The 26932-nt window shown below is 39.8% G+C and overlaps 1 pseudogene; it reads right to left on the reverse strand.

Moving 5' to 3' along the window:
• Positions 1–1671: 1671 nt before the first annotated feature.
• LOC134380997 (chromodomain-helicase-DNA-binding protein 2-like) overlaps positions 1672–26932 on the reverse strand; it is a 188240-nt pseudogene continuing 162979 nt past the window's right edge.

A 26932-nucleotide genomic window follows, 5' to 3' on the forward strand; every position in this document is an offset into this window, starting at 1 on the left:
CTTCCATGTGTACTTGACATTGATTTCAGCCATAGTCAATCAAAAAACCCTATCATGGATCAACATGAGGTTTGGAAACATAACAACAAGAATATTGGTAGCAACAGCAACATCAAGTGGGTCGTGAGAGCAGAGCACTAAGCTTAATTAATAGGTGAGACCATACTAGGGAGGAAGGATAAAGTAGAAGAGGTTGGGCTGTGGAGTAGGATGGATCTGTTTTTGAACTTATTGAACTCTGCCACTTATTGGCTGTGTGATCTTGGGCAAATGACCAAACTTCTCTGAAATGTAACTTGATTTCAAATCTTATGCTTTTACCATCTCATGAAACATGGAAGCTACTTGAAACACAGTCCTTACTCCTGAGCAAACAAGTGGTTATCTACTTAACTGTGTTGATGAGGACTATATCATGACTATTCCAAAGATTAGGAAAATTGGTCAGAGATAACGTGTTCAGGAAGAGCTTTCTGGATGAGGCGAGACTTAACCTGTAATAATCAACATCATTTTTGTCATCATCATCTCTGTTGATGGCATTAACTATCATCTCTTGAATATTAATTATGGGCCAGCATGACACTAAAGGATCCACATACTCTGCTTTTGTCTCTCAGAGGCACCTTGAATTATTTATCTCATGTTATATAGCCTGAAGCTAGCTCCAGGATAACTTGCTCCAGGTCAGAGAGCTAGAAAAGAGCTGAGATTCAAGCTCATATCCACCTGACTGCAAAGTTCAGGTTGACCTCAGAAAAGACACTTACTTATTGCTTTACTCTCTAGCTGAATTTCTAAAATGTTGTTTGTAGGTCTTTTCCCCACAAAATTGAATTGTCCTTTACTACTGGCTTCTGTTATAATTTCACTGGTAACTCATCTTCACTGCAGGTATATCTTCACTTGGCACCAACTTTTCCAATGTCAATTTATGTTATTTGTGGTCATAGTGTTCTCTCAAACTCTCTTCCAGGTAGTTAATAGTGTATAGACACATGCATAAGTGCACCCAGGGATGTTGCTGCTAGATTTTCCTTTGGTAGAGTGATGATTTCCATTATTCTGGGAGTACAGGTCTTTCTGAATTATCAGAAGAGCATGTCTACCCATAGAAGCTGCATTTATTTTATTTATTTATTTATTTATTTTTTCTATTTTTCCAAAAACTTTTTTTTTTTTTAAGTTTTATTTTGTCGATATACATTGTGGCTGATTATTGCTCCCCATCACCAAAACCAAAATATACATCTGACAAAGGATTAATATCCAGAATATAGAAGCTGCATTTAATTGATATCAACACACTGCTACTGCTCCACCAAAGAACATATTTCTGATTCTAGTAACAAATGACTTCAGTGGGGAGGTCCCTCTGCCTTAGTTAATGAGATTATTATGTTTTTCAATAAGAAAGCTCAACTTGAATCAGCTTTGGCAAGAAGCAATTGGTTGGAAGGATACTAGGGCATCTCAGAGAATCCAAGGAAATGTTAAACAAACAAGCCTGGGGCAAGGGGAAGGGAAAAGGGCTGCTTCAGAGACCTACATGGAAGAAGCATGTGACTTTTTCATCTTGAGTTCTACAACTAAATCCCTAAAGCTGGGTTAGTTGGGCTTCTCCTCTGGATCCACTAGCATTTCGTATTTACATACAGTTATATACTGCTACTAGGAGGATACTTCACTGTCCCATGTGCTGTGGATATAAGACCAACCCTTCCACTTGGTGAGGTATTGGATTTCACCTTCATCCTTTCCAGAGTCAAAGTCTCCACTAGGGTCTCCATGGCTTCAGTGGCTCCTTTCTTTCCCATTCTTGAAACTCAGGCCTTTTCAATAGTTTCATGATCATCCTGCTGTTCAACAGCTCCTTTGCCCATCATTTCAATGAGATCATCCGAGTTGGTCTCATAACATTTTTAGCTGCTCTTTGATGAGTCTCCCTTTTGGGAGCTCATCATCTTCATCATCATCATCAGAAGAAGAATCTTACTTTTTTCTCTTTCTACACTGAGTCTTAGGCTGCTTTTGAACATGAGGTTTGGACACTGTTCTTCTGGGGACAGGTCTTCTGGCTTTCACTTTTTTTTTTTTTGCTCTGGTTCACTCTCTGCACTGTTGCCTTGTCTTGTTCCCATTCATCTTCTGGGGGGTTCTCGTTTCCATTTTTCTTTCTTTGTTTGTTTATTTGTTTTTTGTTTTTCCAGCTTCTTTTTGGGCTCCCACTCTCAGACCTGCTACTTGCCTCTTCCTTAATATTATAACTTGATGGTTCTTGTCTGCTTTGGTTTGACTGCCTGATCTCATAAACATCAGGATAATCTTCCCAAATGTTCACATTAGTTATCTGTTCCTTCTTAGAGGTTGGCTTCTCTTTGGCTTCTGGAAGAACTGGCTGGGATTTGGAACCTGCTGATTCACTCAGATTTCAACTGATTCAGAAGATTCTATTTGACTCTTTGACTACTGCCATGTCCACTTCCGGGATCACTGTCCTGATCACTCTCCAACTGGCTTCCTAAATCTTAACCCAAAGCTTCTTCAGAGGCTGAATGAAGTTTCAGAGACTGGGAAGTCCAAAGTCCAGAGAGCACATCTGGTGAGGGCCTTGTTCTTGGTGGTGACTGTACAGCAATGCAGGGTGTCACATGGCAAATGACTGAGCAGGAACACTAAGCTGCTCACTTGCTCTGCTTTTAAAGACCCCAGTTGTATGCTGGAGCCTAACTCATAAGAATCAGGTACTGCATTTTCAAGAATCTTGTGAATCAGTTATTACACCATTGGTAACTTCAAATTGGTAGTGGTGGGAGTATTTATACCGGGGAATTGGCATATGCTACAAATTAAGGCTTTATTATTTTTTCTTGGCCCGGTGTTTTACCAATACACTTTCTCTGTAGAATATACATTCATTAACTGTACAAAACCATGTTTAAAAGAACATGAACTTTTAATCAGAGTCTGTGGATTTGATACCTAGCTCAACTGATTTCTCACTTTATGATATTGCTAGTATCTTATTAGCCTATCTGAACCTCAGACTCCTCACCCATAAGATAAAGATAATAATTCTAAAAGCAAATAGGACTTGTTATGAGGATTAATTGGGTTAACCATGGTGTCTGGTCCATGGAAAGTACTCTGTACATGATAGCTCTTTTATACACTGCTTTGCAACTGTTCATCTGTTTGTTTACTATTTCTGGTGCCTCAGTACCCTGCACAGTTCATGGCAGTAGAAAGCTCTTAAAGTCTGGTTGAAGGAAGGAGGGAAAGAAAAGAGGAAGGAAGGGAAGCAAGAAGGAAAGTGGGGTCATGAAAAACATGCCAGTTTGGGCTAGTGGTATGTCCTCAGCATCTAGAACTGTATCTGACCCCTATGAGTAGTGGTGCTCAGTGAATTTTTTTTTCAGATATTTATTTTTATTTTATATAATTTATTTTTATTGAAACATTAGTGATTAAACATATTTGTGGGGTATATAGTTGAATATCAATACCTTTGTATGTGTGATGATCCAATCAGGATAATTAGCATATTCATCATTACAAAACATAATCGTTCTTTGTGTCCCTTAACCATATTCTCACTAACTCTCCCCCCCTTCCCACCTCTAGTAACCACAGTTTTGTTCTCTCCTTCTGAAAGTTTAATGTATGATTGTGATTCTTTCCCTCCCTCTCTTCCTTCCTTCCTTTCCTCCTCTTTCTTTTTTTAGTCTATTTTTAAGCTCCCACTTATGAGTACATGCAGAATTTCTCTTCCTCTGCCTGGCTTATTTCACTTGACATGATTATCTCCAAGCCCATCCATGTTGCTACAAATGGCAGAATTTCATTCTTTTTTATGGCTGAGTAGTATTCCATTGTGTAGATATAACACATTTTCCTTATCCAGTCATCCGTCAATGGACATTTAGGTTGGTTCCATATCTTGGCTGTTGTAAATAGGGTCTTCAATGTGATGGTTTCCATTCCTTTGGGTATATATGCAGTAGTGGGATCATATAGTAATTCTACTTGTAGTTGTTTGGGAATCCTCCATACTGTTTTCCATAGTGGCTGCACCAGTTTACATTCCCACCAATAGTGTAGGAGGGTTCCCCTCTCTCTGTGCCATCGCCAGCATATGTTATTCTCTGTCTTTTTTTTTTTTTTTATAATAGTCCGTTTAACTGTCATGAGATGATATCTCAGTGTAGTCTTGATTTGCATCTCCTTGATGATTAGTGATGTTGAGAATTTTCTCATATGCCTATTGGCCATTTGTATGTCTTCTTTTGAGAAATGTCTTTTTGGCTCCTTTGACCATTTTTTAACCAGATTATTTATTTTTTTATTGTTGTTTGAATTCCTTGTATATTCTGGATATTAATCCCTTGTCAGATGTATAGTTATCAGATTTTTAATCCCATTCTTTAGATTGTCTTTTCACTCTGCTGTTTGTTTCCTTTGCTGTGTAGAAGCATTTTAGCTTAATGTAATCCCATTTATTTATTTTTTCTTCTGTTGCCTGTGCTTTTGAAGTATTATTCATAAGGTCTTTGTTCAGTCCTATATATTGAAGTGTTTCCTCTGTTTTCTTCTAGGAGCTTTATAGTTTCAGGGCTTATATTTAAGTCTTTAATCCATTTTAACCTGATTTTGTTATGGTGAGAGGTACAGAACTAGTTTCATTCTTCAACACATGGATATCCAGTTTTCCCAGTACCATTTGTTGAAGAGGCTGTCCTTTCCCCAATGTTTGTTCTTGGTGCCTTTATCTAAGATCAGTTTGCTGCAAGTATGTGGGTTGATTTCTGGGTTCTCTTTTCTGTGCCATTGGTCTGAGTGTCTCTTTTTATGCCAGTACCATGCTGTTTTGGCTATTATGGCTTTATAGTATAATTTGAAGCTATGTAGTGCAATGCCTCTGGCTTTATGTATTTATTTACTTTTGCTTGGGCTTGCTTGGGCTATTTGGGGTCTTTTGTTGTTCCATATGAATGTTAGGATTTTTTTTTTCTATATCTGTGAAGAATATCATTGGTATTTTGATGGGGATTGCATTGAATCTGTTAGATCACTTTGGGTAATATGGACATTTTTATGTTAATTCTTCCAATCCATAAACATGGAATGTTTTTCCATTTTTTCATGTCCTCTTTAATTTCTTTCAGTAGTGTTTTGTAGTTATCATCGTAGAGATCTTTTACCTCCTTGGTTAGATTTATTCCTAGGTATTTTATTTTTTGGTAGTTGTTGTAAATAGGCTTGCTTTCTTGATTTCTTTTTCTGCTAGTTTGTTATTGGAGTCTAAAAATGCTACTGATTTTTGCATGTTGATTTTGTATCCTGAAACTTTGCTGAAATGGTTTATCAGCTCTAGAATAATTTTGGTTGTTGTTTGTGTTTTTTGTAGTCTTTCGGTTTTTCTATGTATAGGATCATGTCATCTGCAAATAGGAACAGTTTAACTTCATCTTTTCTAATTTTGGTGCCCTTTATTTCTTTCTCTTGCCCGATTGCTCTGCTAGTACTTCCAATACTATGTTAAATAGGAGTGGTGAGAGTGAGCATCCTTGTTTTGTTCCCACTCTTTCAGCTTTTCTCGATTCAGAATGATGTTGGTGTTGGGGTTTTCATATATGGCTTTTATTGTGTTGAGATACTTTCCATCTAAACTTAATTTGTTGAGAGTCTTTATCATGAAGGGAAGTTGGAATTTTGTCAAATGCTTTTTCTGCATCTGTTGAGATAATCATATGGTTTTTGTCACTGACTTCAGTAATGTGGTGTATCATCTTTATTGATTTTCATATGTTGAACAATCAGTGCATCCCTGTGATGAATCCCACTTGATCATGGTGTTCAATCTTTTTGATGTGCTGTTGCATTCTGTTTGCTCATATTTTGTTGAAGATTTTTGCATCTATATTCATTAAGGATATTGACCTGTAGTTTTCTTTTTTTGTTGTGTCTTTGTCTGATTTTGGTCTCAGAGTGATGCTAGCTTCATAGAATGAGTCTGGGAAAATGGCTTTTCTCCAATTTTTTGGAATAGTTTGAAAAGAATTGGTATTAATTCTTCTTTAAAGGTTTGGTATAATTAAGCAGTAAAGCCATATGGTCCTGAGATTTTCTTTTTTGGGAGAATATCGATTACTGCTTCAATCTTGTTGCTTATTACTGATCTGTTCAGGTTTTCTATTTTTTCTTGGTTCAGTTTTGGTAGTTTGTTTGTGTCCAGAAATTTATCCATTTCCTCCAGGTTTTCAAATTTGTTGACATATAGTTGTTCATAACAGTCTCAAAAGATTCTTTGTATTTCTGTGGTATTAGTTGTACTTTCTCTTTCATTTCAAATTTTTGTTATTTGAGTCTTCTCTCTTCTTTTTTTAGTTAGTCTGGCTAATGTTTTGTTTATTTTGTTTATCTTCTCAAAAAACCCAACTTTTGTTTCATTGATCTTCCGGTTTGTTTGTTTGTTTATTTACTTACTTACTTATTTACATCTCTATTTTATTTAGTTCTGCTATGATCTTAGTTATTTCTTTCCATCTAATTATGGGACTGTATTGTCCTTGTTTTTCTAGTTCTTTGAGTTGTAATGTTAGGTTCTTTATTTGAAAGCTTTCTGTTCTTTCAATGTAAGCATTTATTGCAAAAGACTTCCCTCTACTGCTTTTGTAGTATCCTGTAGGTTTTGGTAAGTTGTATTTTCATTTGCTTCAGGAAATTTTTTGATTTCTTGCTTTATTTCTTCTTTGACCCTTTGGTTGTTCAGGAGCATGTTGTTTAGTTTCCATGTATTTGTATAGTTTCCAAAATTTTGATTTTGTTAATTTCTAATTTTATTCCATTGTGGTCTGAAAATATACTTGATATGATTTCAGTCTTTTTATATTTGTTGAAACTTGATTTGTGACCTAACATATGGTCTTTCTTGTAGAATGTTCCATGTGCTGATGAGAAGAATGAATATTCTGCAGTTGGAGGAAATGTTCTATATACGTCTGTCAAGTCCATTTGGTTTAAAGGGCTGTTTAATTATAATATTTCTCTGCTATGTTTTGACTATATGATCTGTCCAATGCTGAGAGTGGTGTGTTAAAATCCCCAACTATTATTTGTTGGGGTCTATCTTTCTCTTTAGATTCAATAATAGCTTTACATACCTGGGTGCTCCCACATTGGGTGCATACATATTTATGACTATTATATCTTCTTGCTGCATTGATCCTTTTGTCATTATATAATGTCCTTCTTTGTCTCTCTTTATAATTCTTGTGTTAAAGTCTATTTTATTTATTATAAGTATGGTAACACTTGCTCATTTTTGGTTTCCATTTGCATGAAGTATCTTTTCCCATCTCTTCACTTTCAGTCTATGTGTGCCTTCATTGGTGAACTGAGTTTTGCAGGCAGCATATAGCTGAGCCTAGTTTTTTAATCCATTCACCCGGTCTCTATCTTTTAAGTGAGAAATTTAATCCATTTATATTCAGGGTTGTTATTGAAAGGAATTTCCTTCTTACTGCCATTTTATTAAAATTTCTATGGTTGTTTTATGTTTTTTTCTTTCTCTGTTATTGTTTGTCTTTGCTGTTTGGTGTTTTGGTGTTTTTTTTTTTTTTTGTAGTGATAAGATACATTTTCTTTCTCTTTCTCATTTGTATATCTGTTCTACTAGTGGTTTTTATTCTTTCTTGTGTGTTTATGTGATTTATATCACTCTTTTGATTGCAGGTGTAGGATTTGATGATTTGTTGAAGGGCTGGTCTTGTGGTGGCAAATTCCCACAGTTTTTGTTTGTATGGGAAAGATACTATTTCTCCTTCATTTCTGAAGGAAAGCTTTTCTGGGTATAGTATTCTCAGTTGGCTGTTATTTTCTTTTAGCACTTTGAATATATCATCCCACTCTCTTCTGGCCTGTATGGATTCTGTTGAGAAGTCTACTGTTAGCCTGATGGGGATTCCCTTATATTTGATTTGACATTTTTCTCTTGCCATTTTTAGAATTCTTCCTTTGTCTTTGACTTTCAGCAATTTGACTATAATGTGTCTTGGGGACATCCTTTTTGTGTTGAATCTGTTTGTAGATCTTTGAGCTTCTTGGATCTGGGAGACTATATCTCTCCCAATACTTGGTTGGCTTTTAGTTATTATTTCATTAAATGGGCTTTCAATGCTTTTTCCTTTCTCTTCCCCTTCTGGTATACCCATAATATAGATACTTGTATACTTAAGGTTTTTGGGTAGATCTCGTATGCTTTCTTCATTTTTAAAATTCTTTTTTCTCTCTTTCATTCTTTTTCTTAGTCCAACTGTGTTAATTCAAAAAGCCTGTCTTCTAGTTCAGAAATTCTTTCTTCCACTTGTTTGAGCCTGCTGCTTATGCTGTCAATGTATTTTTTATTTCATTGAATAAATTCTTAAGTTCCAAGATTTCTGCTTACTTCTTTTTTATTGTTTCTATTTCTTTGTTGAAATTAGCATACATGTCCTGGATTTTTTTTTTTTTTTTTTTTTTTTTACTTCATTGTGATTTCTATCTATTTTTTCTTGCATCATGTTGAGTTTCCTTAATATTGCCATTTGGGATGGAAGATTCACTGGTTCAGGTGATTCACTGGTTTCCAGTTGTTTGGGATCTGGTATTGGATAATTGCAGTCCTTTTGAGGGGAGTCATGTTTCCCTGTTTTTTCATGCTTCTCATACCTCTGTGTAGACATCTGAGCATCTGATGGTGTGGTTGGTTGCTTCTTTTAATTTTTGGAGTGGTTTTTGATGAGCAGAGAGACTATTACCTGTAGAAGGAAGTGTTCTATATTGATAGTTGGGTTGGGCGTGGTTCTTGGTAAGCACAGTAGTAAGTGCTGGTTCATTCCCTGCACCTTATCCCCCCAAATTCTAGTTTCAATGATATATAATGTATTATTTCATTTTATATTTCTTTCATTGTGCATTCTCAGGGAGAGGCTGCATTTCTCTGTGTCTCTTTCTTTTATTCTAATGCCCACTGCATCTCTGATTTTACATATTGACTACCAACACTTGAGACCAACTGTGGTCCTGGAGATTCAGTGAAATTGGAATACTTACTGCTGTGTCAGGTGGGACTCTGGGCTCCTGGAGAAGGTAGGTGTGGATCTAGGTGTCTTGCACACCCCCCACATGCTCTCTGCTGGTGCCTGTGGGCTTGCCGCATCAGACAGACCTCTGAGCTTCTGGGGAAGGAGGGTGTGGATGCAGGCAACTGGCACAGGAGTGCTGAGTCTCAGTGAATATTTTATTAAATGAATTAATGAGTGCAAAAACCCTAAATTCTGTTTTGGGCCACTTTGTTATGTTATTCTCCCTAATGTCAAGCTAACATCTTCTTCTCATGTACATCTCATTCAATAATCATGTTTTTACTCTTTAAATAACATGGATCTTTCATCTATCTGCTGCCTTTCCATGATGACCTTTTAGGTACTTGAAATAAGCTATTTCTGATAGGGTTTTCAAGATGGCGGCGGCTGCGGCGGCTGGCGCGGAGTAGCTGAGGTGGAAAAGGTGGCCACTGGGCCTCAGGCAGCCGGGAAACTTGTGGACCTTCCTCTGGCCATCTCTTAAGGGAGGACTGCTGCTGCTGGCCGGTCGTGGGGGCTCAATGCCACTTTGCCCCCGGCAGGAGAGGCTGCCTCATTTACAGGCAACAGCTTTGAAGTGTGGAGCAGGAAAAGAACTGATTCTTAGCTGCAAAAGCGAGTCTTGAAACAGGGAACACGGCGCCAGGGCTGCTGTGGATGCAGCCAGGATCCCGGAGGCTGGGGCCGCACTGAAGGCGGCCAGCTGCCCTATTCAGGATTCGAGGTTTCAGGCCGGCATTAAAGAAGATTCCTGGGAGCGCCCGAGCGGCGCCGGGACTGAACAGCCTGAGGCGGCAGCGCCGAGAACACGGAAGGCAACAAACCAGAGACAGAGCGAGCGCCCGACCTGGCACAGCACTGTGAGTGATCCCTGGCACAGCTCTGTTCGGGGGGTGGATGCCCACGCAGCTCCCGCCTGCACCACCAGGCCACTCACTGCCCCGGTGCTGCCTCCATTTTCCCAGGTGCGGGCAGCTCCGCCCTGCTCGGCCATCACTGAGCCCATTTGCTTGGCCTGGCGCGGGGCTTTCCGGACCCTGCGGGCCAGCCTCCGCTCCCACTCCCTCCACGGTTCTCTGGCGGGGCTGGGGGTGTGGGGCATCCCGACCAGTGTTGGGAGAGCTAGGAAGTACGGGTGGGCCGACTGTCACTCCACCACACCCTGGACTCCGGCCCCGGTAAACTTCCTGTTACTGGGAGGCAGATACCATCTCTGCGACCACCAGTTTGGAAAAAAGCCTAACGAATTTCTGGTTGGGAATAGTGTGGTAGGAGAGTTCCCAGGTCCGCTTGAACCTGCCGGAGAGCAGGCTGCAGGCGGGCACTAGACTTGGTTTATACCGGGGGGATACAAAGGTGAACAAGACCCGAGAAAGATCTACACAGTGCTACAAAGGCACCCAGAGAGACCGGTCGTCTGTGCCTAGCAGAAACCTGGTAGACTTCCTGGGCGAGGCGGTGCTGAGCAGGGTCTTGAAGGCCCAGCTGATAGACGAGGGGTGCAGAAGACACACCCCAGCCCAGCACAGTGTGCACAGAGGGGGGAGACGTGCGGCCAGGGAGGCGGAGACTCGACAGAAACCACACACCCGGCGGGGTCGCCACTGCACGATCTAACAGCCTGGGCCAGAGCACACGGAACGGGGAGAAGTCCTGTACAGAAAGTGAAAGCTCAACAGAGATCACACACCCTGTGGTACGTGATCCACCAGCCCAGCAGAGTACAAGCTGACCAGAAAGGTGGATCCCCGGAGAAGCCCAAGACCCGAGGCAACCACACACACAAGACACTAGAGGCCAACTGAGCAGTCACGGCGGGAGCCATACCAAATTGGCAACCACAGCAACATCCTAGTTAGTCATTAGTCTCAAACCGGTGGACTGTGAAACCCCCTGCCACAATGAATAAACACCAAAAAAAAGACACCAGAAATACAAAAAATCAAGAAAGTACACCACCAAAAGTTAATAAATCTCATACACTAGATCCTATAGAACAAGAAGCCCTTGAAATAACTGACAAGGAATTTCAAGTGATAATTCTAAGGAAACTGAATGAGATACAAGAAAACTCAGCTAGACATCATGATGAAATGAGGAAAAGTATACAGGATCTGAAAGAGGAAATATACAAGGAAATCAATGTCCTGAAAAAAAATGTAGCAGAACTTGCTGAACTGAAGAAGTTATTCAGCGAAATAAAAAACACAACGGAGAGTTTAACCAGCAGGCTTGTCGAAGTTGAAGAGAGAACCTCTGAACTTGAAGATGGGCTGTTTGAAATAACGCAAGCAGACAAAAAGAAAGAAAAAAGAATCAAGGACATGGAAGAAAATCTGAGAGAGATATCAGACAACCTCAAGCGCTCAAATATCCGAGTCATGGGTATTCCAGAAGGGGAGGAAAATGGAGATTCCATTGAAAACATATTCAACAAAATAGTGGCAGAAAACTTCCCAGGTATAGGAAAAATCACAGATCTTCAGATCCAGGAAGCTCAAAGATCTCCAAACGTATTCAACCCAAAACGGCCTTCTCCAAGACATGTCATAGTCAAATTGGCAAAACTCAGAGACAAAGAGAGAATCTTAAAAGCTGCAAGAGAGAAGCGTCAAATCACCTATAAGGGAGCCCCAATCAGGTTAACATCAGACTTTTCATCACAAACCCTAAAAGCTAGAAAGGAATGGGATGATATTTTCAAAATACTAAAAGACAAAGATTGCCAGCCAAGAATACTCTACCCTGCAAGGCTATCCTTCTGAAATGAGGGGCAAATAGTATATTTCTCAGACAAACAAAAACTGCGGGAGTTCACTACCACAAGACCACCCTTACAAGAAATCCTCAAGGGAGTACTGGGTTTGGTTCCTGAAAAATAACTACCACTGCCATAAAAACCTAAGAAAAATCTAAACCCGCTAGTACAATAAAAATGGCATTCATGAAGAGAAAACAAGCTAACAAAAACACTATCTACAACCTAAGGAACCAACAAACAAAGAAACCAAACAGTAAATCAGAAAGCAAGGAACAAAAGACACCTAAGACAACCAAACAACCAATAAAATGCTAGGAATAAATCAACACCTTTCAATAACAACTCTTAATGTAAAAGGCTTAAATTCCCCAATTAAAAGACACAGACTGGCTGACTGGATCAAAAAGCAGGACCCAACTATATGCTGCCTACAAGAGACCCACCTCACCCATAAAGATTCACACAGACTAAGAGTGAAAGGATGGAAAAAGATTTACCATGCAAACAGAAAAGAAAAACGAGCAGGAGTGGCTATTCTTATATCTGACAAAATAGACTTTAAACTAAAAATCATAAAAAGAGACAATGAGGGACACTACTTAATGATAAAAGGACTGATCCATCAAGAAGACATAACAATCATAAATATGTACGCACCCAATGTTGGAGCAGCCAGATTTATAAAACAAACTCTATTAGACCTAAAGAAGGAAATAGACACTAATACCATAATAGCAGGGGACCTGAACACTCCACTGTCAATATTAGACAGATCATCTAGGCAAAGAATCAGTAGAGAAACACAAGATCTAAACAAGACTCTAGACCAATTGGAATTGGCAGATATCTACAGAACATTCCACCCAACAACCTCAGAATATTCATTCTTCTCATCAGCACATGGATCATTCTCCAGGATAGATCACATATTAGGTCACAAATCAAGTCTCAATAAATTCAAAAAAATTGGAATTATCCCATGTATCTTCTCAGACCACAATGGATTAAAACTAGAAATTAATAACAAACAAAACTCTGGAAACTATACAAACACATGGAAATTAAACAGCATTCTACTTAATGACATATGGGTCCAAGAAGAAATCAAGCAGGAAATCAAAAAGTTTATTGAAACTAATGAAAACAATGATACATCATACCAAAACCTGTGGGATACTGCAAAAGCAGTATTGAGGGGAAAATTTATTGCATTAAATGCTCACTTCAGAAGAATGGAAAGATGGCAAGTGAACAACCTAACACTTCACTTTAAAGAACTAGAAAAACAAGAACAATCCAATCCTAAAGTTAGCAGACGGAAAGAAATCATTAAGATCAGAGCAGAACTGAATGAAATTGAAAACCAAAAAACAATTCAAAAGATCAACGAATCAAAAAGTTGGTTTTTTGAAAAGATAAATAAAATTGACAAACCATTAGCATGGCTAACAAAAAAAAGAAGAGAGAAGACTCAAATAACAAAAATTAGAAATGAAAAAGGCGATATTACAACTGATTCATCTGAAATACAAGGAATCATTCGAGACTACTACAAACAACTGTACGCCAACAAATTTGAAAATCTGGAGGAAATGGATAAATTTCTGGACACACACAAGCTCCCAAAACTGAACCGTGAAGACGTAGAAAATTTGAACAGACCAATAACAATAAAGGAGATTGAAGCTGTTATCAGAAGGCTCCCAACAAAGAAAAGCCCAGGACCAGATGGATTCACAGCAGAATTTTACCAAACATTCAAAGAGGAATTGACACCGATTCTTTACAAACTATTCCAAAAGATTGAAACGGACGCAAATCTCCCAAACTCATTCTATGAAGCAAACATCATCCTGATACCAAAACCAGGTAAAGATATAACCAAAAAAGAAAACTACAGGCCAATATCCTTGATGAATATAGATGCAAAAATCCTCACTAAAATACTAGCAAACAGAATACAGCAACACATACGTAAAATTATTCATCACGATCAAGTGGGATTCATCCCAGGGATGCAAGGTTGGTTCAACATACGCAAATCAATAAATGTGATACACCATATTAATAAACTCAAACACAAGGACCATATGATCATCTCTATAGATGCTGAAAAAGCATTTGATAAAGTTCAGCACTCATTCATGACAAAGACCCTCTATAAGTTAGGTATAGAGGGAAAGTATCTCAACATAATTAAAGCCATATATGACAAACCCACTGCCAATATCATCCTGAATGGGGAAAAGCTGAAAGCTTTTCCTTTAAGAACAGGCACTAGACAAGGATGCCCACTCTCACCACTCCTATTCAACATAGTGTTGGAAGTACTAGCCAGAGCAATCAGAGAAGAGAAGGAAATAAAGGGCATCCAGATTGGAAAAGATGAAGTCAAACTGTCCCTGTTTGCAGATGACATGATCCTATATATCGAACAGCCTAAAACCTCTACAAAAAAACTGTTGGAATTGATAAATGATTTCAGCACAGTAGCAGGATACAAAATCAACACACAAAAATCAGTAGCATTTCTTTTCTCCAATAGTGAACATGCAGAAGGAGAAATCAAGAAAGCCTGCCCATTTACAATAGCCACCAAAAAATTAAAATACTTAGGAATTGAGTTAACCAAGGAGGTGAAAAATCTCTATAATGAGAACTACAAACCACTGCTGAGAGAAATTAGAGAAGATACAGGAAGATGGAAAGATATTCCATGCTCTTGGATTGGAAGAATCAACATAGTGAAAATGTCCATACTACCCAAAGTGATATACAAATTCAACGCAATCCCCATCAAAATTCCAAAGACATTTTTCTCAGAAATGGAAAAAACTATTCAGACATTTATATGGAACAATAAAAGACCACGAATAGCCAAAGCAATGCTCAGCAAAAAAAATAAAGCTGGAGGCATAACACTACCTGACTTTAAGCTATACTACAAAGCTATAATAACCAAAACAGTATGGTACTGGCATAAAAACAGACACACTGACCAATGGAATAGAACAGAGAATCCAGAAATCAACCCACACACTTACTGCCATCTGATCTTTGACAAAGGCACCAAGCCTATTCACTGGGGAAGGGACTGCCTCTTCAGCAAGTGGTGCTGGGATAACTGGATATCGATATGCAGGAGAATGAAACTAGATCCATACCTCTCACCGTATACTAAAATCAACTCAAAATGGATTAAGGATTTAAATATACACCCTGAGACATTAAAACTTCTTAAAGAAAACATAGGAGAAACACTTCAGGAAATAGGACTGGGCACAGACTTCATGAATACGACCCCAAAAGCACGGGCAACCAAAGGAAAAATAAACAAATGGGATTATATCAAACTAAAAAGCTTCTGCACAGCAAAAGAAACAATTAAAAGAGTTAAAAGACAACCAACAGAGTGGGAGAAAATATTTGCAAAATATACATCTGACAAAGGATTAATATCCAGAATATATAAGGAACTCAAACAACTTTACAAGAAGAAAACAAGCAACCGAATTAAAAAATGGGCAAAAGAGCTAAGTAGGCATTTCTCTAAGGAAGATATCCAAATGGCCAACAAACATATGAAAAAATGCTCAACATCACTCAGCATCCGGGAAATGCAAATCAAAACCACATTGAGATACCATCTAACCCCAGTTAGGATGGCTAAAATCCAAAAGACTATGAACGATAAATGCTGGCGAGGCTGCGGAGAAAAAGGAACTCTCATACATTGTTGGTGGGACTGCAAAATGGTGCAGCCTCTATGGAAAATGGTACGGAGGTTCCTTAAACAATTGCAAATAGATCTACCATACGACCCAGCCATCCCACTGTTGGGAATATACCCAGAGGAATGGCAATCATCAAGTCGAAGGTATACCTGTTCCCCAATGTTCATTGCAGCACTCTTTACAATAGCTAAGAGTTGGAACCAGCCCAAATGCCCATCATCAGAAAATGTGGTACATCTACACAATGGAATACTACTCAGCTATAAAAACGAATGAAATACTGCCATTTGCAACAACATGGATGGACCTTGAGAGAATTATATTAAGTGAAACAAGTCAGGCACAGAAAGAGAAATACCACATGTTCTCACTTATTGGAGGGAGCTAAAAATTAATATATAAATTCACACACACACACACACACACACACAAACCGGGGGGGGGGAGAAGACATAACAACCACGATTATTTGAAGTTGATACAACAAGCAAACAGAAATTACATTGTTGGGGGGGGAGGGAGAAGGGAGGGAGGTTTTGGTGATGGGGAGCAATAATCAGCTACAATGTATATCGACAAAATAAAATTAAAAAAAAAATAAATAAATAAAGACGCCAGGTCCTCAGCCACCAAAAAAAAAAAAAAAGAATAAAAATAAAAAATAAATATTTAAAAAAAAAAAAAAAAGAAAAGAAAAAAGAAATAAGCTATTTCTCTATGTTTTTGTTTCTCTGGGATAAGATTTCCAAAGGGGTGAATGTGGAGGGGGTATGATGGTTCATTTTATGTGTCAACTGATTGTACTAAGGGGTGCCCAGATAGCTGGTAAAACACTATTTCTGAGTGTGTCTGTGAGGGTGTTTCCAGAAGAGATTAGCATTTGAATCAGTGTGTGAATAAAGAAGGTCCATCCTCACCAATGTGGCAGACACCATCCAATCCACTGAAGGACAGAATGGAACACAAAGGGGGAGGAAGCACAAGCTCTCTTCTTGAGTTGGGACATCCACCTTCTCCTGCCCTTGGACATCAGAGGTCCTCATTGTTGGGCCTTCAGACTCTGGGACTTATACCAGGGGCCCCCTTGTTCTCAGGCCTCTGAACTCAGACTGAATTATACTGCTAGCTTTTCTGGTTTTCCAGATTGCAGACAGAACACCATGGGACTTCTTGGCCTTCATAATTGTGGGAGACGATTCCCATAATAAATCTCCTATTATATTTCTACATGTATTCTATTAGTTCTGTTTCTCTGGAGCACTGTAATAAGGGAGGTGTGGAGGACATGTCTTTCAGGGTCAGACTTGGTGATGGTGTCTTTGTAACCTCATAGACCTGGGCTTCCAATCTTACATTTCTGGATACATAACTCCTATATTTTCCCGCATGCATCATTTTCTCACTCATGGTGCCGGGAGGATGAGCCCATAGAGGTTTCTGATCTCATCCACTCTCGTTGGCTGGGACCAGACCCACAACCACCCCATCCTCTGTGTTCCAGCATGAAGAGCTAAGGACAAAGTAGCTCTGGACAAAGCTCTATAGGACAGATTTCCCATAAGTTAATTGATTATAAACCAGAAAGAATGAAAATAAAATAACAAATGTATTGGTTTGTGGGGAGGGAGTTTGTCAGCTGCCAGAATTTGATTTGCTAGGACCCTCCCTGTCACTGGAGTAAGCTCTCAAGAGTCCCCTAAAAACTTTGAAAAGACCAAGACCAAGACGATGTTGGTTCACAGTACCTTGAGGAACTTTAATAAATGTGTCTTACAGGAGAACATTTCAAGTCAGGTTTACATGGATTTAGAAGCCACTCTATACAGAAACATAACATGGGAGCATTTGGGGTCTTTCTCAGCAGAGTCATGTCTTCTTTATGTCATCCATGTTGTACAGCACCTTTCCTAATGGTTTGTATCCTTCTGGGGCCAGGAGAGGCATCTGGTTTTTGAAGATTCCATTACATAAACAAACAAACAAACAAACAAACAAAAACATTTACAGACCAGGAAGCAAACTAGGACCATAAAATGTTATAGCCTGTTTTTTTTTTTTTTTTTAATTTAAAAGATTCTAATCCCAATTAGAAAATTAGGTGATTTTCTAATTCCCAGTGAACGGTACTCATCATGTGTTTTTTTTTTTTTTTTTTTTTGGTCTAATTACAGGAGCCCCATGACGTTAATATTACTGTCTCCATCTTACAAATCAGGAAACTGAGGCAAAGAGAGTTTAAATAACTGTACAAGGACATACAGCCAGCATGTGGCCAAGTCAGAATTTCAACTCAAGCTTGTCTGTCTAACTCCTAAATCCACATTATATCTCCTCTTTCTTGCTGCTTCTTTGTAATTTAAACCATGTTCTGAAGAACTCTTTGACTCCTTCAACTAAGACCTGGTGACAGAATCTATAGGAAAAAAGAATTATGTACCTTCTGTGTTGAGAATTTTAAACTCCAGTGAATCCTCTTGGTGATTGTGGCTGATTTTTTTTCAAGTGAAGGGTATTGTTAGGGAGAATTGAGAAACAAAGATTTGTGGCCATTGTATAAAGTGAAGCACAGTTGATACCCTTATGAGAAATGGCTGTGTTCTGGTGTTAAGCCCTATGCTTTGTAGAAGTGATTTTCAGGGAAGCCAACTTCACTTACAGGATGCAACCTAGATGCACAGAAAACTGCTCAGAATGTTCCACCCAACACTCAGAGATGGAAAAATGGTTGTGCATGCTCACTTGAGTGTCTGACAGAGTTTTGGGGGCTCACCAGCGTGGAAGAGAAACTGCCTGATAGGGGCGAGATGGAATTATTTATCTTCGCCTTCTGGATGGGGAACTGGGAGGCAGAGAGGAAAGGAGGGAGTTCTCAGCTTGCTTAGGAGAAGAGTGAACACATGGTTAATACTCATTAAGTTAACTAAGTGTAGAACTTCCATACTAATTACATAAGGGCTGCACGTTTTACACATAGCCCAGTGAAATGGAACCTGGTTGCTTTTGCTGGCCTGGAGCTACAGAGGCTAATTGAAGCACCTCTCACAGTGTGCCTCTGGAGGGGAAATCATCTGCAAATCCTGCATTGGCCCAGACTCATCATCCTGCTGCTAATATTTATTCTTGAGTTGTTTGCTAGAAACAGTCAGCCTAAGGAGGGAGAATACTTTTTCCCCCCCAAAAGAACTTGTGGGCAATAATTAATGAGACTACAAAGTTTGTCAGCCTGAACTAATTTTCTGAACATTGTATCTAGAGTTTACTGTGTCAGGTTATGTAAGTGCAGCTGCAGAATTCAAACCTGAATACGGGTTTGTGTAGATGTTAAACCTCAGAGATGGAAAGTGAAACAGTCTCTTCCCTTGCTAGTTCTTCCTCTGCTTTTGATACCTTGAGATTTCTTGAGATTCACATACTGATGCTGTCCGCCTTGTTCTAAAATGGACTGGAAGGCACTATGTGCTGGAAACTACATGCATCAGCTCACAAGAGGCAATTGTTACATTGTCAGTAATTTTGTGAGTTAGTTGTTAAACCATCGGTAATTTTAAATAGGCTATGATGAGAGTGTTCAAAGGATGGAAACTGGCGAGTGCTACAAATTAAGGCTTTTGTATTTCTCTTGGAGAGGTGGTTTACCAGAGCACCCCCACTACAGAATCAGGCCTTAACTATCCAGGGTCTTGCTTAAGAATATGAGCCTCAGGGAGAGAGCGCAACTTTGGTTACTAGGGGAGGGAAAAGAGAAGGGGAAAAGGGGATAGCGAGAGGTTAGTTAATGGACACAAAACAGGTAGAGAAGAAAAATAAGTTTTATTGGTGTACAGTCTAGCTAGGCATCTGTAATTAACAGTAATTTCCTGCATGTTATCAGATGGCGAGACGAGAGGGGATCAAATGTTCTCATCACAAAGAAATGATTAGTTTTGTAATGATGAATATGCTAATTACTCTGATTTGATCATTACACATTCTATGCATGTATTGATATTCCACTCTGTGCCTCACAAATATGTCTAATTGATATGTTTCAATAAAATAAAAAAAAGAATATGAGCTTCAGAATCAGACTCTTGTGGATTTGATATCTAGCTTTGGGGATAGCTAAAAATGGGCTTCAGGGATTTTACGAATCCTAAAAATGGGCTTTAGGGTCACATCAGGTATTGCCATTTAATAAACACACAACCTTAGGCTAATTATCTAACCTTTCCAAGCGTCAGTTTCCTCAACTGCCAAGAGGGAGTAGGGACTTCACAGGATTGTCATGAAGTCAGAATGAAATAACTTCCCAGAGCTGCTTCTGAGTGTCGGGCACAGCTCCTTGGGTCTTGAAGAATACCCAAAGAACACCAGAATCTTGAAAGATGGCTTCTGTCTTGAGAAGGATTCAGAGATCATACCCAAGGGCATCAAGAACAGAGTTGCAATTGATTAGCAATGTCGGCATACATGTCAGGGTGGGAAGTGTGGAGGAGGAAATGGTACCCCAGGCAGCAGGGACAGTGTGGGCAAAGACATTGCAATAATTACTAACATTTGGCAAGCCCTTGTGGTATGCCAGCCACTCTCCTAAATGATTTATAGTATAGAATATTAAGTTGGTCAATCTTCATAGTAGTTCAATTAGGCAGTGGTTCTCAACCAGGGTAGATTTTGCTGTCCCCTGCCTTCCCTCTCCCCCTCCCACCCCAGAATATTTGGCGATGTCTGGAGATTTTTTGGGGTTGTCATGACTACGGTGGGTGGATGCATGTTATTGACATCTAGTGGGTAGGCACGAGAGATGCTGCTAAACATCCTGCAATGCACAGGGCAGTGTTCCCCATAGCAAAGAATTATCTTGCCCCAAATATTAACAGTGCCAAGGTTGAGAAACTGCAGTAAAGTATGAAATACTATTATCCCCATCACATTGATGGGGAAAGTGAGGCACAGAGAAGCTGAAGCACTTTCTTTAGGTTATTCAGGCAGCAAATGACTGATATTGGATTCAGACCAAAAGTGCATACTCTACCCTCTGTGGCTGCACAGCAGAAAGGTGGCAGGAGGAGGAAGAGGAAGATCAGGAATTCAGAGCAATTTCTGGGAAACAAGAGGCAGATTGCAGCAACAATGAGTTATTTTACTTTATTTTGCTTTGCTTGTACTGAAAATGGGCTTTCCCTCCTTTTTCCCTTCCCTAGGCTGGATCCTCTGTGAGCTCCTGCTGTGAGAGTTTAGTTCACTCTCAAATTTCCTCTGGCATCAGGGTCCTCCTTCCAGATGCTCCCTGCTCTCTGCTCTCCCCTCCTCTGGCAGGTTAGGGCCTGCGAGTGCAATTTATACTGACATGCCTGGGAAAGTGGGCTGAGGGTTGCTGTGGCTTCATGGGTACAAAATACCATCATTGAGCTTCCTGCTGAGGTGGCCAGGGCCCTCACTGCTCCAGCACCATCTGTAAAACAGCAGTGCTCGGGAGTAGCTCCTTGTGGCCTCCAATGCTCTTCCATGGTGACATGACCATCTGTCAAGTGCCAAGTGGGTTGTCAGCTGGAGCCTTCAAAAGAGGGAAGTGGGAGCCAACCATGCCTCAGGGATGCCCTGGCTCTGCCCTGTGCTGCTGGGTGAGGAGAGAGTTATGAACAGATTGCTGTTTTTAATATGAAGAGAGGAGGAGGTGGAAGAGGAGGAATGGTGTAAAACATGGGCTGTGGAATCAGGCAGTTTTGGTAGCTGCATGATAGAGAGCAAGCTGCTGCAGCTCTCTGAGCCTCACTGCTCACCTGGGGATACCAATGCCTAGCACGCGGGTTGCTGGGAGGATTGAAACTTGTTAGATGACATGAACACAGATATTGCCAAGACCTGGGAGAGCAAATGGTTTCCCTTCCTATGAATGAAAACCAACTCCATTCTTTTTGTAATAGTTGCTATGCTGAGAGGAATTCAGAGATCAGACCCAGGTTCATCAGGATGGAGTGCTGATTGATTAGTGACGTCTGTCATGGTTGTGGACATAGGTAGGGGAGGTGCATGCACCTCGTGTTTTCCTCTTAGGCTCAGTTGCACAGTAAATAGCAGAAACTGTCTTATTACTATTGTTGGTTACTTAAGTCACTGTAAAGTCAAGGTAAGTTAATAGTTCTTTGCTTGAGGTAGACTAGAAATCACTGAAGGAAGAAAGGTTGCTGCTTTCCATTAAATTGGTGGTTCCTAGTGATAAAATGGCTGTGCTGGCAATGGGCTTTAACATATTCCGACAGTGGGTGATTGGAAGCTGAAGGATGGCTATAGTCATCTCCCTTGCTGACAATTATTCTTGCTGGGCAGGTTGGGGTAAAAGCAGACGCTGCAGAGTGATGGAGGCTGGGTGTCTCTAAGAGTGGCTGGCTGAGGAATCAGGGAGGCTGGGAAGAGGGGGTCAGCTGAGCAACAGATCTTGTGTTAACAGTTGGTTTTTGGGGAGTGTTGATTTTAAGGTGAAAGAATGAAAAATATCTATAGTTGGTGACCATGGATTGGTTTGTCTGCATTTCCAGGTACTCTTCTTCAGGTAAGAGTTTCCGATGTTTCCTCTGGGGACCGACCTATTTCCTATTCCAGATGTGTGCTCCTGACTCAGGTCTGACCAATCAGAACATTGTGTTCCTGGCCATAGAGATAAAGAAATGGCCACATGATCAAAGTCAATCTGAAAATTAGGTCCTTGAATTTTTCTGGAACTCTTGGGAAAATAGTTACTTTTTTTCATTAGCCTTGCTAAACTGGAACTAGAACGGCTTAGAGTTGCTGAAGGTCATTTTTGTCAGTACAAGGGGAGAGCCTGCCTGAAAATAAAGCCCAAAGAAAGCCACATGTGGATGAGAGTTGGCAGGAAGCAGGTTCCCAACATCATTTGAGCATCTGCATCCAGCCATGTCTGCAGCTAATGACACCAGACTTTTGTGCACTTCAGCCTTAACCAATTTATGGTACATTTTTTGTCACTGAAAAAGGAGAGTCCTAATGAGTTCTAGCTAATACAATATCCATGGTCAAAATAGTATTTCCTTAAAGTCAAGTAAACCTTCCTGCATTTGCTGGGGAAAAGAAGATGAAAACGTAAGACAAAGAAAACAAAATAATTCTAGTATTCTAATCATGGCAATGACAACTTCCATAAACTGAATATCTATTATTAAACAGGCTTGGGCCAGGAGGTTTTTGTGGGTTATCACGGATCTTATCAATTACCCCACAGTGTGGGCTCTGTTTTCCAAATGAGGAACTCAAGACTTAGAGAACTGATGTGTTCATGTGCAAAGTACAACAGCCGGTTACGTTATGGAGATTAGATTTGAGTCCAGCTCTGGCTGATGTTAAGATCCATGGTTTTAATTACATGCTGCATGGCCTTTTGGAGAGCATGCAATGATGAAAGGTGGGGGTTGGAGGGGGAGCAGAGAACTGGGCTTACTGCAAGCCAGGCACAGTGTTGGGCTCCCACATGTGCAGTGCAGTATCTTTTGAGCGAAGTAACAATCAGGCTGCAGAGATCAAGAAAACAGAAGAAGAAAAGGAAAATCTGTAGGTGGGAAGCACAAAAACTGCTTGTTCTGACCCATGGAGCTCCTTATGCAACTCATATTAAAATAATTGACCAAATGCATATTATGAGCTGCTGTAATATACAGCGACGATGATTGCTGGCTATGGTTCACCACTTAATCCAGAGTCCCCAAAGGGAAGTCCAAGGAAGTTCATGAAGGATATGTTTGCATTTTGTCATTCATGCCATTCCTGGAGAGACTGAGGGGGAGGTGAGACAGGTAGTTGTGTTTGAAGCACATTTTGATACTGGTGGGACAACAATTATCAGTGTATGAGAAAAGCTGATAATCTCCTGAGGTGCAGGCTGTCTGGAAACATTCACTGTTCGGCAGTCTGCAAAAAGTCTGTCTCAGCACTCAGTCAGAATGGTTGACATGCAGCTCATTAGTGAGCTATTTGTCCTGGGCTTGAATGGAAGCTAGGATTTCTTCTGCTGAGACCTTCATTAAGGAAGCACAAAGCACTTGTCTTAAACTGCATGGGGGGACATTTTTACCTTCAACATCATCAATATTTTAAAAAGTTTAACAATTAGAAAATATCTGGTTCAATGAATCTTTTCTTCTATTTCTACTTCTCAACTCTCTGTAGTTTAAATTCAGAAAACGGTTGTTGATGAGGATGATGATAATGATAACTGATTATTAAGCACTTAACAATGCACCTGAAACCTTGCTGGATAATTTGTATATATTATTGCCACAGCTCTCAGGACCTTTGCTTATATACATCACCCTGCCTGGGCCTCCTCTTCCTCCCCACTTTCTTCTAATTTTCCTTCCTCTGCATTTTCACCAAATTACCTTCTATTCCTTCAAACTCCAGCCTAGTTTTCCCAGGTGAGCTTTTCTATTACGCATTTTCTTAGTTCCTAGTGTTTCTCCTAAACAGATGTATCCCTTTGTAATTACATAATTGTGATTATGTATCTTTTTAATAATTGCTTGTGTAGTTACTCCACTAATGTCTGACCCTCTTCATTAGAAGTTCAGTTCCATGAGAATAAATGTGTCATTTTTCTTTACTATTTTATTCTCAGGACTTATCAAAGAGCCCAACACCTAATAAGTTCTCAATAAATATTTTATAACAATCCTATTAAATAGGAAAATATTACCAACCAAATATTAGAGAAAACCGAAGCATACAGATTTAAATATCCTGCCAGGACCTGAGCCCAGTCCTGCTTCACACAAGCTCTGCTCTTAGTCATGTTATTCCGACACCTTCTAGCAGTTGACTTTCTCTTGGCAGGTCTCAAAAAGCTAAACACGGATGGATGAAACTGGAGGCCTGCTTTAAAAAGTCTGAAAGTTTAATGCCTTTCTTGGTTCTAACGATCTCCATGGTCTCAGGAGACCATTTCTTTTGGAATTCAAAGTCTGAACTCCTTCTAATGGCAACAAGGCACCTAGTTCACACTTTCTCAAGCTGGCAGTTCACTGGACTCAGCTGGAGAGATTTAAAAAAAAATTCCAAACCAAACCAAACCAAACCAAACCAAAACTAAACTAAAATGATGTCTGTGCTCTCCACCAAAAGATTCTAATTGGTCTTGGGTGGGAACAGGGCATTAGTATTTCTTTTTTTTTAATGCTCCCGAGGTGATCCTGATGTGCCAGCAGGTAGATTACCAACCTCACCAACCTCATCTCCTGGCGTGTCTCCATATTCACTCTTCCATCTTCGCTTCAACCTCAACCTCCTTCTAATAGTTTCTTAAAAAGCTGTGTTTGCTTGCTTTTTCTCCTTCCATGGCTGTCAATTTTCTCTCACAGTTCCCTACTGACACCCTGTGCCTATTATTTTCACAACATTTATCATACTGTATTCTGATCCATCACTTTATTGTTCTAATTTAATCTTCTTGGTGTCACCCAAGTGGGCTGTGATCTACTCGAGGTCACGGAATGGTCTTACCCAATGCTATATCCAAAGTACTCACTCTATAACAAATTTTGACACATAAAAACAATGAATTAGTGATTTAATAAATAAATGAAATGTAGGGGTGATTTCATATATTTTGTATTTCTTACCATTTGAAACACATTTCTAGAAGTCAAGGAATATTCCTAATGCCACTGAGATAGAACAGCTCTGTCTACTCATTCATTCAAACATGAACGTCAGTGCTAAAATCATGAGTTTTTAGAAAGACTATTTGGGACTATGTGATATTTAAAAACTATCTAGCCTGGAGACATAATCAAGTCCAGTGGTTCTCAAACTGGTTGCCTCTTGGAATCATCTGGCAACGAGAGTGGTTACCATCTAACCAATTGCCATATACATTCACTGTAAACCTACAGTGTTGCATGGACTCAGGCATAAATTAACAGGAATTTCCCACTGTACAAAGCCAGAAGTTCATGCTCTGAGCTCTGAATATAATCTTTCCTTTTTCTTATTTCACATCATTTTACAGACACATCCTAGAAACTGCAATTGACTTTCTTGGCAAAAATGGGGGGGAAACCCTACCACCATAAAACACCATATTTTTTGAGTTTTTGCAATTTATTCTCATTCTCATATGGTAAATACATTCATTATGCTTTTCATTAAAGAGCAAGAAAGAAAAGAATAACTTTTTTTTCAAATTTAAATGCAGTCTAGCATGAATGTTTTGATGCTGTTGTTTTGAGGCTAAAAACAAAATGTTGAGTGTGGAAATATTTTATTGATTCCTGCCTCTTCTTCAGGCTCATGAACTATTGATTAAAGCCCTCCACAGCTGTAACACTTGCTACCTCATCCCAAGGGAGGGAATTTGTAGAGATTCCAAGAACCACAAATCTGGCATGGAGGTGCTGCTACTTGGTGAGTCAGGCAGACTGGCGAAGTCCAGAAAATTCTTATCAGTAATATGAGAGGCCTGAATTGGCAGATGTAAGGAGGGCAGATTGAGCTGACAGTAAGGTCTTGGATACTTACGAAGCACACTCCAATTCAAGGCCTCTGCCATCTGTTTTTCTGCATGCATTTCTGAAGTGGTCTGGAATGTCAGCATGGATACACAGCTCAGTGCTCTCCCATTGCACATGACAGAAACTCGGCTCTAACTGGCATAGGCAAAGTCAGTTTTGGCTTTCTTGGCTTACGTGCCTGGGAATGGCAGGGGTAGAGTTACTGGCCTTAGAGACAACTGGATCCAGGAGTTTGAAGACCCTCAACACTCTTCATTTTCTCCTTTCTTTTTTAGTTTGAGTTCATTTTCCATTTGAAACACATTTTCCAAAAGCAGACGAGCTTCTCTTAGTAGTGATTCTTCCTTCACAAGACTTTCAGATTCCATTGCTTCTCTCATTGCTGTGATCATACCCCTCACATCAGTCCCCAGTACCTCACAACTTACTGTTGCATTAGCTTTTAAGTTGGTGGCTCTGGACCCAATCTCTCCCCCTTGGGAGATGTTGTAGAAAGAACGATGTCAGGCTTAAGTTCCGGCACATCGACCAACATGCTCTGAACTACTGAACCACTAAATCTTGTTGAGATCCAGTGCTTCCCTCTTGTTTTGTCCACTTTACATGGCTCTGATGAGGATCAAATGGGAACACATGTGTTGTAGGCAGTATATAGTCCTGGAAAAAAAGAGTGTCAGAATCAATCACAGCAATCAATCATGGCAAAGCATTTCCAGGATAGAGAGTGTCCTTCTTTGTCAATGGACTATGAGTATTAGGGACCTGTGAAAAAGCTCTCCTGGTGTGAAAATGGATCAGAGCCTGATGCCATTA

This window comes from Cynocephalus volans, chromosome 6 (assembly GCF_027409185.1).
Source record: "Cynocephalus volans isolate mCynVol1 chromosome 6, mCynVol1.pri, whole genome shotgun sequence".
NCBI classification, from domain to species: domain Eukaryota; kingdom Metazoa; phylum Chordata; class Mammalia; order Dermoptera; family Cynocephalidae; genus Cynocephalus; species Cynocephalus volans.